Source organism: Chrysemys picta, chromosome 18, assembly GCF_011386835.1.
Source record: "Chrysemys picta bellii isolate R12L10 chromosome 18, ASM1138683v2, whole genome shotgun sequence".
Classification (NCBI taxonomy): Eukaryota; Metazoa; Chordata; order Testudines; family Emydidae; genus Chrysemys; species Chrysemys picta.
This window is the reverse complement of record NC_088808.1, coordinates 8,572,616-8,579,116: the sequence shown is the minus strand read 5'-3', so window position 1 is coordinate 8,579,116 and position 6,501 is coordinate 8,572,616. Positions and strand designations below refer to the sequence as shown.

Genomic DNA, 6,501 nt, shown 5'->3' with positions numbered 1-6,501 from the left:
CTGTCTTCTTGAAATCCATTATTTTATTGTGTTGTTTTCCCTCCTACCATTCTTTAGAATCATGAATTCTGTCATTTCATGATCACTTTCACCCAAGCTGCCTTCCACTTTCAAATTCTCAACCAGTTCCTCCCTATTTGTCAAAGTTAAATCTAGAACAGCCTCTCCCCTAGTAGCTTTCTCCACCTTCTGAAAGAAAAAATGTCTCCAATACATTCCAAGAACTTGTTGGATAATCTGCCCTGCTTTGTTATTTTCCCAGCAGAGCTCGTCTTCAGTAGTGTAGAGTGGCTGTAGACACATGTTCTGTAACCTTGCTCAGGGGAAGTCTAGATGATGCAGTGGTTAAAAACACCTGAACTCCATCTCCTCAATTGCTCCACCTTTGCTATCACTGGTGGAATTGCATTGCTTGCGGGGATGGGTCCCAATTTTTCTAGTGCAGAGAAGGCGATGGTCAGGAATGTATACGGTGGTGTTGGGCAGAATTATTATCCCCCTAGAGCTGTGCTGTGTGTGGCTGAGTGTGACCCTGAAGGTGTCTGACCTGCTTTTAATGTTACACTTCTTTTGACTTACCTGAAAGTTGGTTTGGTGCTTGTGAAATCTGGGCCTGATCCAAAGCCTGTTGAAGCCAATGGGCGTCTTTCCATTGACGTCAGATCGGCACCAAGCTGTCACCTCGAGGACCACGAGTTCAAATCCCCTCCTCAGTTGTCTCCTGCAATTAGCTTTAGGGACAAGACCAAGACTAAAACTATGGGAAATATTTACATAAATGATGGACTGTCTCAGAGGCCATCTAATGCCTGGCACCAAGAGTCAGTATAAAATGCGTAGATCTGCCGGGCCCTGCTAGGGTGTAGCCGTCCAGCTCTCTCTTTACCCTCTCAGGGGTGTCTCCAGCGGGTACCTGAGGGGGTTTGAGAAGTGCCAACACAACCTCCTCGGAACACCCCCCTTCCTCCTACAGTTGGCCCTGAGTCGTGCCTCCCTCGCTCCTCCTCGTTACTCCAGAACAACGGAAATTCACAGGCAAGAACTTTGTTAACGTGGAGTTAAGGTTGCAGGTGCTCAGCCCTGCCCTGTGCTCCCTGTGTCCTGAGAGTGTTGAATTCCCAGAAGTCAAAGGTTGGCAAACCAGGATATGCCGAGGTAGAATGATGCTTCCCCCTCGAACTCTGCCCCAGTGGATCTGGGAATAGGAACAGGAAGTAGAACAGCACCAGGCCAAACCAAACTCACCCTTGTCTGTGTGCCCAGCACCAACCCAAATCAGCGTTCCTCTTCATTCCATCCACACTGTTCTGTGCAGCGCCATTGATTAAGGCGGGAATTGCTGTCGATTGGCAGGGTGTGAGGGTGAAGTCTGTGGTCTGCTTGAAGGACCCATTTGGGCACAGACCGAAGGGGGCAGAGTTGAGGTTGTTTGGCCTGAGTATCCATAGCCCAGCATTTCTTAGTTTGCTAGCCTTTGACTGTTGAGTGTTCAGTGCTTCCATTCTGAAGAGACATGAAAAGCACAAGTCAGTGCTGACCCCGTACAATGGTAACGTTTTTTGCATGTGAATAGTGGAAATCCAGGGCAGCTGCATTGTAGACTGATCTGTGCACCAACCACCTCACTGCTAGGGAAGAGTAAGGTGATGACTGTTCCCTTTGGATAAGAGTCCCCCGTATCTATTAACTACACTGAAGCCCTGCCTTGTGAGAGATGCTAATATACTCTCTCTTCTCCTCCTCCTCTGCACAGCAAGTGACCAAGGATCTCGTGGCTCTGACAGATCTGCCAAGGGTAAGTGAGGGGGGCTCTAGCCTGGGGGTTCACTGCTCTCACTGAGGCCTCTGGAGAGAGACACCTAGTCCAAGTCATTGGACCCTGAGTCTCACTGGCCCGTCCCCTCTAGCAAACCAGCCCCACGGAGCAGAACAGGGGAGTTCTGGATCTCTTATTTCCCTTTTATTCACACAGGTTCGCAGCCAAATCCCCCTTGTTTTCTCTGCGATGAATTTAGGTGTGAAAGACTCTAGTGAGAGGGGTTTCTCTGTGGCTGCTGATAGAGTATTGGGTGAGATTTGTAATGATAAATCCAGCTGCTTCAGAGAACAGTCTCCAGTGAACCTGCAGGAGGGACAGAGCCCAGCACCTGAGGCTCCAGGAACACAGATCTGACACTGGAGCTAAAAGCTTTGTCGGCGGGGTTAGAGATTTTGTCCACTAAACATGGAGCCACTAGGGTGACCATCCATTATGGCAGGTTCCCTTTAATAGACGTTGCCTGTGTTTAACTTCTGCAGCTTAACAGAGCCTGTTGGAGTCTGTGCCACAACCTGAGGGGACCCCAGAGAGGAAGATGGATGAGCTCTGCTCTGTCTCCCTACAAGAACCAATCAACCTCTCCCAGCTTTTCTCTGGCACTTGGAGTGTCCCATGTGGGATTTCTGGCCTCATTTATCTGCTCACTGAACCACTTTTTACCTTTTAGATGTAATAGTTTTCTGTAATAATGTTTTATTTGCACAAAATAATTTCCAAAATGTGAATGGATAAAAACTCTTTTAGTAAGAGTTTAGTATTTGCTAGCATTTAGTGTGTGCACTCAATGCTCTACGCTGCGCAGTGCTGTTTGCACACTCTGTACGGTATGCTAGATATGTGAGCAGTAACTGCTTGTGTGTATATGGTGGGGGACCTATTTTTTTTCTGTAGAATTTCATGATTGTAACATGGTAAATGGCCTGGTCTACTCACAGCTGGTAGCACTGTTGCTATCATCAGCGGAGGAAGTCTGCTGGACAGGAATAAGTGTCTGCATTTAGTTTATAAGTGCCTCTAATGGCCTGTTCACCATTTGTAGAGCCATAGAAATGCTGGGCTAGAAGGGACCTCAAGAGGTCACTGGCAAGACCAAGTAAACCAAGACCATCCCTTGTCACACCCCAATAGCCTCTCCCTCAAGTCCCCTGGGAAGGCAGATCAGTATTGTATGTTGCTAACGCTGGTGCAGTATTCTGGGAAGGGTTAAAGGTGTGAGTGAGTGGGGAATGGAAGGTTCCTTTGCAGGTTTCAGGAGGCCAAAGGAGGGAGAGAGAGACAAGGGAACGGGTTAACTTGACACTCCAGCTAGGCCTGGATAAGAGGTTGACTCCAGCCCAAGGTCACTGCACACAACAGATTCTCTGCTACCTGCCAAGAAAGAGGGGGGCCGAGCTTCCACCCCTGCCCTGCCATAAGAAAGGAGACTCACAGAACAGAAACTGCAGGGGCTGCGAAAACGAGGGAGACCGTGAAGGTCAGCGAATGGGAGAACAGCCGTCTCCCATCCCCTGAAGCCGGAGTGTTTTGGGGAAGCTGAGGAAGCCACAGAAAACCGGTTCAGACTGGGGCAGAGAGCAAAAGCCCTCAGGAACACCTAGGGTAAAAACCCTCCCGAGAGCGGAAGCTAGTTGGAGATTTACAGCGGACCCCGGACGACCTGTGCCCAGGGAAGAACTCCCGTCCACCCTTCCGCCCGCCTTCTTCTTACATTACACCCAGACTTGGCCAGACTTGGGTTGTGCGTGTGAGAATATGGGTTAGGGCTCAGGCACGAACGTTTCCTTCCTTCCTTCCTCAGAGTGACGTGGGAAACATGCAGCACTCTCCGCTGTTATTTTCTTAATAAAACTTTAAACTTAGTTACTTGGTGTGCTCTCTTCATCTCCACCCCTAAAAATCCTGCTGCCTTAGACTGATCACCTAAGGTCTCTGGCAGCTTGGTAACATAAATCTGTCACACCCTGACAGATGTTTGTCCAGCCTGTTCTTAAAAACCTCCAATGATGGGGATTCCACATCCTCTCTAGGTAACCTATGTGACTAAGTGGGATATTTTCCTAATGTTGCGTATGTATACTGTGTGTGCCTCAGTTTCCCCCATGTGCTGCATGTCTAACCAAGGTGGGAGGAGGGGTGTCTCTTGTTGCAGAGGACCAGGTGTGACCCAGTCTAGCAGCCTGGACCCCAGACCATAGCCTGGACACTTTGTAACTTAGCAACTGATGACCTGAAGGCCCATCCCAACTTGGAGCCAGCCAGTTATGGGCAGCAGAGAGAACAGAGAGCTGAAGAGAGAGAGTCACCTGGAGATCTGTTTGCCTGGGAAAGAAGACAGGATGGCGGCGGGGCCTTGGAGGGGATATAGGAGGGACCACAGGAAGGAGGAGTCACTTCTGGGCTGGGAACAAGGAGCCGCCTGAGCCCACCTGGGTGGGGACAAGCCCAGCAGGCTGGTGCTGAGAATTTCTTGCTCAAGGCCCCTGAGAACTTCCTGTGTTAGGTTCAGACGTACAAGAAGCCCTTCTGTTTTGCACCAGCTGGGAGTCGATGCAGTCCAGAGACGGGGGGGCTGCATTGCTTCTTTTGGGTGTGAAGCCTTCTCCAAGGGTCCAGTCCAAGTAGACTCACTGCGGGGAGGTCACAGCGAGGAAGGCATGCTGAAGGCTCAGAGGTGTGGTACTGGGAGGTGGAGGAGCCTACGGCTTAAACCCCAAGCAGCAAGTATGGTCAATACATTAAAGAGCGGTTCCTCCCATGGGTTGTGGAAGCTGAGAGCGCATTTGCCTGGGGGTCTGCGGCAACCTGTTCCACAGATTAGCTATCCTCATAGAAAGTTTTTCTTAATGTCTAACCCAGGGGTGGGCAACCTTTTTGTCCCGAGGGCCACATCGAGGTTGCAAAATTGTATGGAGGGCAGGGTAGGGAAGGCTGTGCCTCCCCAATCAGCCTGGCTGCCCCCCTCCCACTTCCCGCCCCCTGACTGCCCCCCTCAGAATCCCCAACCCATCCAAACCCCCCCCTGCTCCTTGTCCCCTGACCTCCAGAGACCCTCCCTGCCCCTAACCACCCCCCCGGAACCCCACCCCCTACCCAACCCTCCCTGGCCGCCCCGCCCCTTATCCACACCCCTGCCCCCGGACAGACCCCCGAGACTCCATGCTTATCCAACCCCCCCGTCCCCTGACCGCCCCCCCCAGAACCTCCACCCCATCCAACCGCCCCCTGCTCTCTGTCCCGTGACTGCTCCCCGGGACCTCCTGCCCCTTATCCAACGCCCTGGCCCCCTTACCATGCCGCTCAGAGCAGCAGGAGCTTGCAGCCCTGCTGGAGCTAGACACACTGTCCCGCAGAAGCTCACAGCCCTGCACCCTTACCATGCTTCTCAGGGCAGCAGCCCGGAGGGAACTAGGCGCGCTGCCCTGCTGGACTGTGCAGCCCCGCCCCCCCGAGCGCTGCCCGGGTGGTGGCATGGCTGTGGGGGAGAGCAGGGGAGGGGCCAGGGGCAGCCTCCCTGGCTGGGAGCTCAGAGGCCAGGCAGGACGGTCCCGCAGGCCGTAGTTTTCCCACCCCTGGTCTCACCTAAATCTCCATCACTGCAAAGCATGCTGATTTCCCCCCTCTTCTATTTTCAGTGCAGCTGGAGAAGAGTTGATCTCAGTCCTCTCCCTAACAGCCCTTAACTTATAGGAAAACTTACCAGGTCCCCTCACAGTCTTCCTTTCTCAAGAATAAAGATGTCCATTTTTTTAACCTCCTGTCTTGCATACGACACCTTTGTTAATACACTGCAGAATGATATTTGCCTTTTTCACAATAGCCTCACATTGTTTACACATACTCAGTTTGTGGTCCACTGGAACCCCAGCTCCTGTTCTGTAATATTGGTACCTAGGCTGTTTAATGCATTTCATTTTGTCCTCCTGGCTGAAATATTTGCACTAATCAAGATAAATTCAACAAAGATGGTTTCAGACCAATTCTCCAATTCGTCAAGATTGTTTTGAATTCTAATCCTGTCCTCACAACTGCTGGCCCCCCTTCCCAGCTTGTTTGGGCCTGCAGCATTTCTAAGTACACTCTCCACTAGAGCATCTAAATCATGAATGAGATGGTGAAAACTGTCAGAGCCAGGACCGACTCTTGTAGGACCCCACTAGCAATGTTTTCCCAGCGTGAGAGTGAATCATTGATAACTATTGAGAGTCTTTACAGTCATTTCATCTAGACCTGAGCCATAAACAATGTAGACCAACCTAGGTGAGATATAGATGCAGCTGTGGGTTCCCATTGCTTCTGCTGCTGTCTGTGACCCGGGTATCCAGTACAGGAGGGGAGTTTGTACCTTTACTCTGGCTAAGCAGAATAATCCCTTCCCTCCTGTAGCATCCCCTGGGTGTGGGTGTGGTCCCTGTGGGGCTGCCCCAATTCCCCTTCCTCACCCCGCTCAGTGGAACAGATTCGGTTCCACTTGCCCCAACTGAAAAGGAGAGTGGTCCCGGAGTCGGTGCTTTAGAGGTGCAAGATGAGCCAAATGCTTGTGTAGGATCTGCACAAAAACAATGCTAGGCACTCCCCCTGCTGGCTATAGCTGCAGAGAAACAAGCCTGTCCTCCCAGAGCCAGGTTGGGACTAGAGGCTGTTCTACAAACACGGCACCCCTCACCCCAACTTTACCCCACCTG

At 51.4% G+C, this 6,501-nt stretch overlaps 1 long non-coding RNA gene across 1 annotated transcript; it reads left to right on the top strand.

Moving 5' to 3' along the window:
* Positions 1-410: 410 nt before the first annotated feature.
* Positions 411-3,678, top strand: LOC135976447 (uncharacterized). Its single transcript, XR_010593559.1, has 2 exons — positions 411-1,795; positions 2,299-3,678. It is a non-coding gene; the product is annotated as an uncharacterized LOC135976447 (long non-coding RNA).
* The last annotated feature ends 2,823 nt before the right edge of the window (positions 3,679-6,501 follow it).